The sequence below is a fragment of the Myxocyprinus asiaticus genome, chromosome 22 (assembly GCF_019703515.2).
Source record: "Myxocyprinus asiaticus isolate MX2 ecotype Aquarium Trade chromosome 22, UBuf_Myxa_2, whole genome shotgun sequence".
In the NCBI taxonomy this organism is placed as follows: domain Eukaryota; kingdom Metazoa; phylum Chordata; class Actinopteri; order Cypriniformes; family Catostomidae; genus Myxocyprinus; species Myxocyprinus asiaticus.
The window spans coordinates 37,145,319-37,159,952 of record NC_059365.1 but is presented as its reverse complement, the minus strand read 5'-3'; the positions used below and the strand labels follow the sequence as shown (position 1 = coordinate 37,159,952).

General features: G+C 39.2%; 1 pseudogene; it reads left to right on the top strand.

Annotated features, from left to right (window-relative positions):
* LOC127412646 (solute carrier family 49 member A3-like) overlaps nucleotides 1-14,634 on the top strand; it is a 51,585-nt pseudogene that overhangs the window by 34,408 nt on the left and 2,543 nt on the right.

Here is a 14,634-nt window from a genome sequence, read left to right as displayed (position 1 = left end):
TTACAAAACTGAAGTATATATCTCATTGTAGTTTATAAAGACACAGAGGCCATAACTTCTGGGGTCGTGGTTTCAAGTCTTGTTAAATTGTTTTATTGTTAATCTTCTTGGCATATTCTAATACAAACTAAAAAGTGTCAAAAGACATTTGGATCTCATTTAGAACCATGCAATAATGTGCCCTGACAAAGACAGCTAACCATAACTACCATTACCAAAACATATAAATCATACATTTAACCAGTAATTGATGTAGTACCAAGCGTTCACTTGAGACAGACAGATTTGTCTCTAAATGGCAAATTTCTGTTTATTTGTTCTGAATGATTATTACTGATTTAATTATATACCTGTAGCTGGTCCATTTATCAAGTGCTGCTGAACCAAAACTACACAGGATTTCACAGGAAATGTTCACACTTGCCATAGTGATTTTCGGTCCACTATAGGCTTCAGTCAACATGCAGGGTCATACCAGGGTCGTCCTAATAGCCCAGCTGTAGTAGGACATGGATACTTCCCCCTGAGGCTATTATCTCTGAAGGGGGCGTGTGCCAGAAAGGGGCATGTCAATCTTAATTACACCCCTGTGGGTCCAAAGGGACATGTCATTTCCACGGACACCATTGTATGTGTGTTACAAGGCAGAGACATCCAAAGCTGTTCTTCTGAAATATGAGTGTATCTTGGCACACTTTTTAAAGCTTAACAGATGGTGTAATTTAAGGCAGCAATTCGGGGCTTATTTAAAGATCACAATCTTAGGGAAATCTGATAAAGGTCTGAACCTTCAGTGACTCTGAACTTGTTTCCTAGGCACTTGTTAAAGAGTAGTTCTGAACTAGAAAGTTATAATCAGCATATGAAGAACTAGACTTAGGAAACCATGTTGTGTTACACAAAGTGCACATAGGATTTCTACACCAGCTGTGAAAACAGGATCTATGCATCTGAATTAATGTGAAACTGTGTGCCAGTAACTTGTGCAGTGGTGCATGAAACGATTGTATTGTGTTTGGGGACCAGCTGACTGTCGTTCACCACGCTGCTGCATAAATCTAATTTCCTTGATTGTAAACAAATACATGCTTTTGTGCACAGCCCTTCAAATGAACGATCATATATGTCCTGATGTTTTGGTCAAAGATTATTCAGTTCTTTTTAACTGCAAACATATTCAAAGAAGCAGTGGCGGATTTAGGCATGGGCGACATGGGCAGCCCATGCCTAATCATATGAAATCTAAACATTTTACTCTCTCCAACTTCTTCCACCAGCCTTTTGCAGTGACATAAAAATCAATCTATAACAACAGGTGGAAACATACCAATACAAATTAGATCATAAATACAATTGTAAATATAAACATAATAATTTTCTTCTTCTTCCTTCGACTGCTCGCATTAGGGGTCGCCACAGCGGACCATCTGTGATCCACATATTTGACTTGGCACAGGTTTTATGCCGGATGCCCTTCCTGGCAACCCTCAGTGGTTGGGGGACTCTCAAATATAAACTTAATAATAATAATTGAAAAATAACACGACATAAATAATGACCTAAACAAGGTTGAACACAAATCTCATAAATGTTTCATAAAATGTATACAACAGTGATCATCGTGGACATAATTTGATATCCCACCATATTTTCAGAGTTTGGACATGAACTTTATTACCACCTGCTGGTGAAATCTCCAAACTGCAAATGCAAGAACTGAATTTGGACTTTGTGCTGAAAACAGACATGGTATTGAAACGTCTTGAGGTAATGACCTATTTCTCAGGAAAATAACAAATTGCTCTTTGCGCCACTTCATTGCCATACAATACACCCACAGTTAGCGCAAACACTCCCACCCACGCCTACTGGCACTTTGCGCTGGCACGAAAATTGCACTTAGAATTAGCACTCTCACGAAAATTGGATAAGAAGTTGCTCACGATTGCAACGTCTTATCCAACATATAAATTACATGTTTATGTAAATGTAAATATGTATTCTTTTCAATTTCTCCACAGCTATGGCTGACTTTTGCACCTGTGGCTGACCAGACAGCACAGTACCTGAAAGTCTCTCTGGATCAGGTCAACTGGCTGTCTCTCCTCTACTTGGTGGTTGCTGTTCCCTTCAGTTTCATCGCCACATGGATGCTGGACACACTCGGATTGCGCTTCTCGGTAAACAAAGACTTATTACTTTGTATCATCAGATGCTGAATCTAATCTACACACTATATTCTGTTTACTGTTCCTGAAAAAATAAGGGCTAACCATATTTTTCACATATTTTCATCATAGTTACTATAGTTATAATGGACCCAGATTATATTAGGTGTTTTTAACTACTATGTAATTAAGCATTTGATACAATGCATGTATTATATACAAATGTGTTGTTGCATTTTACTTACATTTAAAGAACCTGCATTGAATTACATCTGTAGTTACACTGTTAACCTTAAACCCTAACCTTAAACCTAACCCTACCCCTAAACCTTCCCGTACCTCAACCTCAGTAGCAGCATCTTGTAAGAAATTTGCAGAACAACATGTAGTTATACATTAAGTACATAGTATTGTACTTATACAATACAATTATTGTAGCTCTATTTCTAGATCTTACATAATGCTATAAGCACTGTTTCCTTGTCTATAAGAAAGAGAGCAATGGAAAGAATCAGAAAGAAACTGGAAGCAGGAAGTGTATATACTGTGATTCTTGAACTGTTCAGATGCAACTCTCTCCTTTCTGTCTTCTGAAACACAGTTAATCCTGGGCTCTTGGCTCAACATGTTGGGCAGTATCCTGCATGTCGTTGGCATACTGAGCTGCATCCCAGAGTGGGCCGTGTTTCCCCTGGTGATGGGGGGCCAGACACTGTGTGCACTTGCCCAGCCTTTGGTCATATTCGCCCCCACCAAACTGGCGGCTCTTTGGTTCCCAGATCACCAGAGGGCCACAGCTAACATGATTGCTTCAGTAGGTAATAAATGCAATAACAACAGCTCACATGTTTTATAGCATATAGTTTACTAGTGAAAATGCTTCTTTTTTTCACTCTATAATTTAATACAAAACAATGCAAATTATATTATCCTCCTGAGACCCAAGCGTGACTGCTGTGTGCATTTTCTATTTCCCTTTTTGATTTGTAACTAGTAGCACCTAATAAACATGCAAAAAAAAAAAAAAAAAAAAAACATTCTAGAGCAAATAGTTTTCCTAAAAATTGATGTCCACATACAGTGTGTGGACAGCGACTAAGTTGTGAAATTTAAAATAATACCAAGGTATAGAAAATCAGATTTTTTTTTATCAAATTGTTTATTATGTTTCCAGGAGTGTTGATTATTCATGTTTTTGAGATGTTACAGACATTACATCAGTAATTAGCAGACATAATTCTGATTTAAATAATGGCAAGCATCATTCATTCACTGCCAACCATGCAACAATACAATTATACATTATAAATTCTGAATCTACGTGCTCGTGCTGATTACAATTGTCTGCCAACCATGTTGAGTGGTTCAAACATCATCTGCAGCCTGAAACTGAACTTTTTACCGGACTTTAGGAGTGAATGCACTTGGCTTCATAGGAAAGCTATAGGATGTTCCCTTGCTCCCTATTTAGTGAAAAACCTAACCTCCAGTGTGCTGTCTGTCTGCACTGGTCTCAGAACAGTTTGAAATGCACCTTATTTTCATCCTAACTCCATATAAAGCCTCTGAAAGCAACATTTTTCAGCATTTGGATGAACCCATTGATTCTCACTGTGAAAATGCACAGTGAATATAGGATTTCTTATGAAACATTGTGTTATTGTACACATTAGTGTACATTGTGTTTAGCAGTGTGGCGTTTCGCGATAAATCGCTCAAATAATAAAAATTAAAAAAATGGCATAGCAGATGAAACTAGAGACTCTAATCTTTTGACTCAAACAGGTTTCAATGTAAAAACCTAATTAGGTTTCTTACCGGGGGGGTTGCGTGACACCATGCGAGGTTCGGACGTGTGAACGGCAAGCTCTGAACACTTTGCTAGTTTTTAATACTTTTTGTGTCATAAACCGGTGAGATTCGATACACCCTGTTCCATAACTGTTCTATGAAGACAATATGTCAAAGAATTCAAATCCTCGGGCTCTGGAGACATTAAAAGACACTTACGTGCTCAAACTGAAGCCCCTGAGCGACAGGCCGCAAGCCCGGGACTCAATTTGGCCAGTGAGATGAAAGAGATTCAGCATCAACTGTTGAACAGGATGGCGATGCTGATGAAGGTCGTTGCTGACTTGGAGGATCTTGCTGTAATATATCAATCGATCACTGCCATGGAGACAAAATTCACTGAGTTGGTTACAAGAGTGACGGATGTTGAGGAATGGATCGATTATCTGGAGTCATCGGAAAGGGAATTAGCTGCTAACCCACTAGCGACCAAGGTGGACTTGGAGCATCTATGGGAAAAGTTGGAAGACCTTGAGAATCATATCCGGCGAAACAATGTCCGAATTGTTGGAATTCCTGAGGATGAAGAAGGCAGAGATATGGTGAAATTCCTAGATGAGCTCTTCCCGAGTCTGCTCGACATAACAGGCCATAAGTTGGAAATCGAGCGAGCTCACACAGTTCCGGCTCGGAGATCTGCGGAGAGAGACAGGCCCCGATCAATTCTGGCCAAATTTCTGAGATCATCCGATAAAGATTTTGTGTTACGCAAGGTGAGGAGTAAAGGAAGGCTTTCTTGGAAGAACCACAGCATTTTCTTTTTCCCAGACTTTGCGAATTCAACAAAAGAAAAATGTGATAGATTCAAGGAATGCAAGAAACTCTTACATCAATGGAAGGTCGCTTTTGCACTGATGTTCCCGGCCAAATTGGGAATAGATACTAAGGATGGCTGCAAAATATTTACATGCCCACAGCAAGCGGTGACCTTCATAAAGTCAATGGAATGAGTGGGTCATTGTGTGATGTTCTCGATGCAGCCGAGTGGGCCTGACTCAATGAACATTCACTTGACCATCTAAGGAAACTGGGCACCTTTTTTTGTTGTTGTTTCATTTTGTGCAGGTTCCACCTAGCGGCTGGCGTTTGTTTTGTGGAATAACACTCCTTCGGGACAGTTTGTGGATGAATCTGCATGTTCTTTGTGCTTATGTCTCCTATTGGATGGAGTTTGTTTGTGGAATATTTCTTGCAAAACATTGGAGTGAATAGGGAATTTGTTGCACTCATGTAACAGCCAAGTGGGCCTGACTCACTGAACATTCACTTGACTGTCTGAGGAAATGGAGCGCCTTTTTGTTTCTTTTTGTGCTGGTTCTGCCTAGCGGCTGGAGTTTGTTTTGTGGAGTAACACTCCTTCGGGACAGTTTGTGGATGAATCTGCATGTTCCTTTTGCTTATGCTTCCTATTGGATGGAGTTTATTTTGTGGAATATTTCTTGCAAAACATTGGAGTGATTAGGTCATCTGCTGCACTCATGTAACAGCCGGCACACTGAACATTCGTTTGACTACCCGTGGAAACTGAATGGCTTTTTTTTTTTTTTTTTTTTTTTTGCTGGTTCCGCAAGTGGCTGGAGCTTATTCTGTGGAGCAACACACCTTCAGGACAGTTATGCAGATGAATCTAAATGTTCTTTGTTTATTCTGACTATTGGCTGGAGTTTGTTTTATAGATTATTTTCTGTTGTGTAATTCTGTCTCACAAAATTTGTATAGAAGCACCGGACTTGAGCAGTCTGACGGCAAAGTTGTCGCGGGGGCTCTCATAGGCGTACATGGACTGTTTGAGTTTAGAGGGATGGATGCCAGTTGCCGCTGCTTTGTTTTGGGGGAAGTTCGGGGTTGATTGTTACACCAATGTTGGAATGTGGTCTTTATAATTTTATTTTTGACACACAATTTATTTTTTCTAATATGTCAAAATGTCAAATGTTAATATAAGTGGATTGTCTCTCTCCACATGGAATGTGAATGGGTTGGGGCACCCCATAAAAAGAAGGAAGGTTATTTATTTTCTTAAATGTAAGAAATATGATCTAGTGTTTCTTCAAGAAATGCATCTTTCCCTGTAGGAAGCTGAAAAATTTGGAAAGATATGGGGTGGACATGTTTTCTTTAGCGCTTGCTCAAGTAAGAGCAGGGGAGTCATTACATTGATAAATAAGCATCTACAATTCAAATGTCTCAAACAGATTAAAGATAAATTAGGAAGAGTCATTATTGTTTTAGCAGAAATTAATTGGCAAAGGTTGATTTTGGCTAATATTTATGCACCTAACGAGGATGATCAGGGCTTTTTTATAGATGAAGGGATGCTGCATGCTGCTGGCACCCCTCATGATATAATATTAGGAGGAGACTTTAATCTATTGATGGACTCAGTACTTGATCATAGTGAAGCAAAAGTGTGTAAGCCCCCTGGAGCAACAGTGACGCTTCACAGGATGTGTAAAAATCTTGGTCTTACAGATATTTGGAGACTTTTGAACCCATCTGGTAGGGGCTATAGTTTTTTTTTCATCAGTCCATAAGCTTTATTCTAGGTGAGATTAGAGGTGTTGCCACATATGGAGAAAAATAAATCATATAGTTGGTGCTTTAATGTATCCCTTTTGCAAAATCCTGAATTTCAACAAATGTTAAAGGCCGAAATCAATGTTTATATGGAGACGTGGCTTGGGCGGTTCTCAGGGGTTGGATCATACATGCCTCATTCATCAAAAAATCCAAAGCACGATTACTCGTGGAGTTGGAAGGGAATATTAAAAGTGCTGAGGCAAAGCTGAAGCACCGAATGTCATCTGATGGCCTCAGAGAATTGACCCGATTAAAATACAGATATAATACTATTTTGTCACGGAAGGTGGAGTTTTGGCTATTCAGGGCAAGACAGTCATACTTTGAGTTGGGGGACAAGCAGGAAAACTTCTGTTTAGATATATTAAGCAGAGAGAGTCTTTTTCTACCATTCCCTCAGTGAAATCTGTTGGTGGTGAAATTTTTACCTCGGCTATTGATATTAATAATGCTTTTAAAGAATTCTATCTTGATCACTATAGTTCCACGTCTTCGTCTACTGATGAAGATATTAGAAACTTTGTGGAACCATTAGAACTCCCTAAACTGACGACTGAGCAAAAAAAAATTCTTGATTCTGAGATAACATTGGAGGAGCTTGGCAAGGTAATTAAGGCCTTGCCTACAGGCAAGCCTCCGGGGCCAGATGGCTTTGCTGCTGAATTTTTTAAATCTTATGCTACAGAACTGGCTCCACTTTTGTTAGAAGTTTATACAGAATCATTAAAGAATGGAAAGCTTCCACCAACCATGACACAAGCCCGGATCAGTCTGATTCTTAAAAAGGACAAAGATCCAAGCGAGTGTAAGAGTTATCGTCCAATTTCCCTGATCCAGCTAGATGTAAAAATATTGTCAATTCTGGCTAACCGATTAAGTAAAGTTATGACATCTGTTATGCATATAGATCAGGCAGGGTTTATTCGGGGCCGCAGCTCTTCTGATAACATTAGGTGTTTCATCAATATCATGTAGCCTGTGGCGAATGATCAGACTCCGGTCGCTGCCATCTCACTTAATGCCGAAAAGGCCTTTGATATGGTAGAATGGGATTATCTTTTTAAGATTTTGGAAATATACAGGTTCAGGAATACTTTTATTGGATGGATTAAGTTACTTTATAGACACCCAGTAGTGGCGGTACAAACAAATGGATTAATTTCAGATTATTTTACTCTAGACAGGGGCACCCGGCAGGGATGCCCTCTTTCCCCATTATTGTTCTGTCTTGCCCTGGAACCATAAGCAGCCACGATAAGAAGGGAAGATGATTTTCCAGGGGTGGTGGCGGGAGGTATGGCACATAAACTTTTGCTTTATGCAGATGATATTTTATTATTCGTCTCCAACCCCATTAGATCTATGCCTTGCCTCCATAGAATTATTAATTCCTTTTCTAATTTCTCAGGATAGAGAGTTAATTGGTCTAAATCCGATGCTTTGGCTCTGCAGCATCGTGCCCAGTAATGGCTTTCCAGCCAGGTGCCTTCCAGTGGCCCAAACAGGGCATTACGTATTTGGGTATTTTATTCCCTGCAAATTTGTCTGATTTAGTTAGAGTTCATTTTGACCCCTTAATAAAAAGTTTTTCGAGCGATGTGGGCAGGTGGGTTTCATTACATTTATCTATGATTGGGAAGGTTAATGTTATTAAATTTAATTGTATTCCAAAATGTTACTACCTGTAACAATCTCTCCCTGTAGATGTTCCCCTCTCTTATTTCAAGCAATTTGATAGCATAGAGAAGTCCTTCATTTGGAATGGTAAGTGTCCTAGATTACATTTTAATAAGTTACATAGGCTGATTGAAAAAGGTGGGCTAGGCCTACCCAAGATTTTGTTTTATTATTATGCATTCGGTCTCAGACATTTGGCTCATTGGTCGCTTCCACCTGAGAGAGCCCCTCCCTGGTTTTGTATTGAACAGGAAGTTCTTGCCATTGCAAAGCCTTTCTATCAAACTAATCAGAGAAGTTAAGTTACACCCCGTTATCTTACATTTTCACTCGGTATGGACAAAGGTGTCCAAAGTGTTTAATTTGGACATTTATTTAAATGTTGCCTCAAGCATATGGCTGAACCCTAAATTATGTATTAATAAGTCCCCTTTCTGCTGGTCAGAGTGGATTGTGAGGGGGGTTACTACACATGGTGACCTATATGAGAGTGAAGTATTGAGATCTTTTGAAAATTTGGTTCAACATTTTGGGATTCCCAGATCTCAGTTCTATAGTTATTTACAGCTGCGCCACCTGCTCTGTATTGTTTTTGGGAGTAGCATACACCCCCTTAAAGTGGCAGATACCCTGGGAGAGGTGATTACTGCTTTTGGAAAAGGTATCAGTGAGGCATCAGTGTATTATTCCCTGCTAATTCAGAGTCTGGGGGACGGAGCTTTAACTTTTATCAAGAGATTATGGGAGATTTAAACTTGGTATTGGAGGAAGGAGTGTGGGCTAGGATTCTAAAAAATGTCAAGTCTGTATCTAGAGATGCAAGGGTTCGCCTTATGCAATTCAAGATTTTACATAAATTCTATTGGACCCCCTCTAGATTTTATAGGCTTGGTAGTGGGAGTTAAATGTTGATTCTGTATATTTATGTTTTGCTTTTTTGTGTTTGATGTTGGAATCAATAAAAATGTTAATCATAAAAAATTAAAAAAATACAAAAAATTAGGTTTCTTACCAGATGTAGTTTTGTTGGCGTTCCTCCCAAAGACAAACTCTGCTGTGGTCGGCGACATGTTGTTTGGTCTCCTGAAGTGAAATCAGTCGGTTTAAATTCATTTAAATTATGCGTTGCATGTAGCGAAGCCAAAATACAACATCCATGCATGTGTACGTGGGGTCACACGAGGTTATTAGCATAACAATTTGAGTAAGAGTTTGAGAAATATACATGCATTTCTGAATTTCTTAGTATTTGGTATGTGCTTCTTTTGCTTTAATGACAGCATGCCCTTGAGCCCGCATGGACACCAGAAGTTGTAATGAAAATATTTGTAGTAAATTATAATCTAAAATAGAAACCTTTTTACTAGTGGACTCAGACATTTGCACCCCACTGCATGTAGAAAAATATTACAGTTTACAGTAGGCTAATATTCTTGTCTTTTGTTTTCCAGCAAATCCTCTCGGACTGCTTTTTGCGAATATTTTCTCTCCCATGATGATTTGTTACACTAATAATCTTCTTATGCTGGTAGGACAGCTTTAGACAGAACTTGGTCACAAAGGAATTTTATTTCTCCTATGAGGTATCTCTCTAACAGTCCTGTTGTCTGTCTGCCTCATAGCTCTTGATATATGCTATACCCGCCATCATCGCCTGTTTCCTAGCAACAGTGAGGATTCGTGAATGCGTTCCTTCGACACCCCTGTCTGCCAGTGTGGCAACCTCCAGCACTGAACCTTTCCTACAGGGCATTAAACTAGTACTAAAGACACTTCCAAACACATTACCTTGTCACACATGGATCGCATTACAAATCTTACAGCGTTCGCTTGAGTAATTTGGATGTTCCGAAAACTTATGAAACACTCAAAGCAAAAAACCTTGGATTAAAGATTTATGTTTTAGTTAGACAAGCCTGTCTGGGATGGGTAGCTTGCATCAGTTATTAGTTGGGCTTGCAAAGGCAAAATGCAGTAACTACACATTTTGTCAAAATTGAATTATAACTGTAATTCGGTCACTTAGACTATGATCTGAAGTTTACAACTTTTATTCCTTACAATTTATTATGAGATGGAATTACCTGTTGCCTTTTTCTAGGCTTTGTTTTGATTTTTCTGTGGTTCTTTCACTCATTTATTTACAGCTACTGAAGAACAGAGCATACATGATCCTGATGGTGTGTTTTGGTTCGGGAATAGGAATGTTCACCTGTTCACCAGCAGATACTTTGTGTTAAGGGATACTCAAATGTAAGGACACAACTCAAGCCTACAGAATTATTCCCAGCCCAAACCTATATGTTTACCTCATATGTAAAACCGACCTCTGCATTATTGTGGAATACTAGGGTGGAACTAAAGAAGGAAAGTTTGTAAAGACAAATTTAAAAAGCCTTGAAGTTTGAAATTAGCATTAGCATTCAGAAGACACTTAAGCCACACTTAAAGGAATAGTTCACCCAAAAATAAATTCTCTCATCATTTACTCACCATCATGCCATCCCAGATGTGTATGACTTTGTTTCTTCTGCTGAACACAAACAAAGATTTTTAGAAGAATATTTCAGCTCTGTAGTTCCATACAATGCAAGTGAATGGTGACAAGAACTTTGAAGCTCCAAAAAGCACATAAAGGCAGTATAAAAGTAATAAATAAGACTCCAGTTGTTAAATGTATATCTTCAGAAGTGATATGATAGGTGTGGGTGTGAAACAGATCAATATTTAAGTAATTTATACAATAAATTCTCCTCCCTGCTCTGTAAGTGGCGATATGCAGAAACATTTTAAATTGTCAAAAACAAAAGAATGTGAATTTGAAAGTGGACATTTATAGTAAAAAAATAACTTAAATATTGATCTGTTTCTCACCCACACTTATCATATATCATGTATAAGTATCTTTCCTAGAGCTTATAAAATGTATTTCAGTTACAAACAATGTCTTTTTATTGTTTGACAGCTTGAATGAAAGACCTATTCAAGGCTACATACAGAGAAATTGCATAATAAATGTTGCCATTTCTAATTGTTCAGTTTGCACTGTTATACCAGTTTCATACACTAACCTGCAAACTTATCAGTCACTTTGTTCATTCTTAAAGAAGTACAAAAACCTTTGTAACATTGGACTCCCATCAGCTCGTAATGTGTGTTTGATCTGTCCCTTGTCCATGCCGTCACCAGCTTTAGTAAATGTTACGTCGCCCCCTTGTGGTCTCCCAAAGCTATTACATTAGACTACATTAAATGGAATGAAACTGGCAGTGAATTGAAAGCACACATTAGGCTTCTAATTTAAATGTTGGCTGATGATAATATATCGTTGCCTCAAAAATGTATAGATAAAATTACGTGCCAATCAATAATCGATTTATCGATATTTTATGGCATCCTTAATAGATAGATAGATAATCAAGCCAATAAAATAATTTTTTTTATTTTGCAGGACTTTGCAGGATTATGTGGTGCAGGTTCCATTGTATTTGGCATTGTGGGTGCTGGCATCCTGGGCCTGTACGTGGACAAGACAAAGTTTACAGAGGTCACCAAAATAAACATGTGCCTGACATCCCTGGGCTGCACTGCTTTTGCTGTAGTGAGTAGAGTGAAAGATTGTGATGTTGTTTATATCTGCTTGAGTTTGGATGGTTAAAGAGATGTTGTTTATGATGTCTGTCAGGTTTCTCAACTAAGGGACCAGAAGATTGCCATTGGTGCCGCTTGTGCATGGTTTGGCCTGTTCGGGTTTTCTGTATATCCCGTCGCCATGGAGCTTGGAGTGGAGTGTTCGTACCCTGTAGGTGAAGCAACATCATCTGGACTGATTTTCATATCTGGGTAACTTTTGTTTAGGTTTAGATTTTTTTAACAGTTTCAGTATTCACTTCTGTTTTGCATTCTAACTTCTTATAGAGTGTACAGTGCATCCGGAAAGTATTCACAGCGCTTCACTTTTTCCACATTTTGTTATGTTACAGCCTTATTACAAAATGGATTAAATTAATTATTTTCCTCAAAATTCTACAAACAATACCCCATAATGACAACGTGAAAGAAGTTTGTTTGAAATCTTTGCAAATTTATTAAAAATAAAAAACGAAAAAAATCACATGTACATAAGTATTCACAGCCTTTGCCATGACACTCAAAATTGAGCTCAGGTGCGTCCTGTTTCCACTGATCATCCTTGAGATGTTTCTACAACTTGATTGGAGTCCACCTGTGGTAAATTCAGTTGATTGGACATGATTTGGAAAGGCACACACCTGTCTATATAAGGTCCCACAGTTAACAGTGCACGTCAGAGCACAAACCAAGCCATGAAGTCCAAGGAATTGTCTGTAGACCTCCGAGATAGGATTGTATCAAGGCACAGATCTGGGGAAGGGTATAGAAAAATTTCTGCAGCATTGAAGGTCCCAATGAGCACAGTGGCCTCCATCATCTGTAAATGGAAGAAGTTTGGAACTACCAGGACTCTTCCTAGAGCTGGCCGCCCAGCCAAACTGAGCGATCGGGGGAGAAGGGCCTTAGTCAGGGAGGTGACCAAGAACCCGATGGTCACTCTGACAGAGCTCCAGCATTTCTCTGTGGACAGAGGAGAAACTTCCAGAAGAACAACCATCTCTGCAGCACTCCACCAATCAGGCCTGTATGGTAGAGTGGCCAGACGGAAGCCACTCCTCAGTAAAAGGCACATGACAGCCCGCCTGGAGTTTGCCAAAAGGCACCTGAAGGACTCTCAGACCATGAGAAACAAAGAATGAACTCTTTGGCCTGAATGGCAAGCGTCATGTCTGGAGGAAACCAGGCACCGCTCATCACCTGGCCAATACCATCCCTACAGTGAAGCATGGTGGTGGCAGCATCATGCTGTGGGGATGTTTTTCAGTGGCAGGAACTGGGAGACTAGTCAGGATTGAGGGAAAGATGAATGCAGCAATGTACAGAGACATCCTTGATGAAAACCTGCTCCAGAGCACTCTGGACCTCAGACTGTGGCGAAGGTTCATCTTCCAACAGGACAACGACCCTAAGCACACAGCCAAGATAACAAAGGAGTGGCTCCGGGACAACTCTGTGAATGTCCTTGAGTGGCCCAGCCAGAGCCCAGACTTGAACCCAATTGAACATCTCTGGAGAGATCTGAAAATGGCTGTGCACCGACGCTCCCCATCCAACCTGATGGAGCTTGAGAGGTCCTGCAAAGAAGAATGGGAGAAACTGCCCAAAAATAGGTGTGCCAAGCTTGTAGCATCATACTCAAAAAGACTTGAGGCTGTAATTGGTGCCAAAGGTGCTTCAACAAAGTATTGAGCAAAGGCTGTGAATACTTATGTACATGTGAATTTTTGTTTTTGTTTTTTATTTTTAATAAATTTGCAAAGATTTCAAACAAACTTCTTTCACGTTGTCATTATGGGGTATTGTTTGTAGAATTTTGAGGAAAATAATGAATTTAATCCATTTTGGAATAAGGCTGTAACATAACAAAATGTGGAAAAAGTGAAGCGCTGTGAATACTTTCCGGATGCACTGTAAGTCAACATAACATCAAAATTCACATTTTTTTCTGTCATATAGAGACCATTTTCCACAATCCAGTCAGTTCCTGATGGACATCAAGTTCCGCCCTATCTGTTTCACTTGGAAATTCATCACATTATAGAAATAAATTGGGTTGCAAATGTTGTTTCATGTTAACTTTGATATGTGTAATGTAATGTTTAATCAGACAGGTTCAGTCTGTCATCTACATGCTGCTTTTTCAAGCTCTGACCCAACTGATGGCAGACTCTCCATTATCTGTTTGTGTTGCTGGAGGAGATGCCAGTCTGAGTTGGACAGGTTAGTGTTGGATTTTCTGTTGGTTTCGTGATTAAAAAGTATATTTAAATGGGTGTTTCTTCAACTTCGGGCAGTTTCATGGCCCAGGTGTTGATTTTTATTATAACTAACAGATTTCAACTTTTTTCTTTTTTGTTATATTGAAACTGACTATTTCTGCAGTATGTGAATTTTGTGTATGCATAAACACACAAATCACCCACTGAATTTGCCTAAATGTGCAGTAGGTCATACAACAGAACATGGAATATTGTTGAATATTGAACAATGCAATGCCAAGGACTGAGACTTTGAAATTTTGATTTTGATATGATGATGCCATCTGTCCAAATAAACACGCATGCAATGAGGTCGTGCAACAGTACTCTTGTTGTAGGCACACATACTGTTCTGCATACTAGTGCAGCGCACAAGCATTAGACGATACTTAGTTTCACAAACTATTTCTATAAGATAGTATGCAGTACACAGTGTATATGACTCCTGACATGATTAGTCCAGTGTG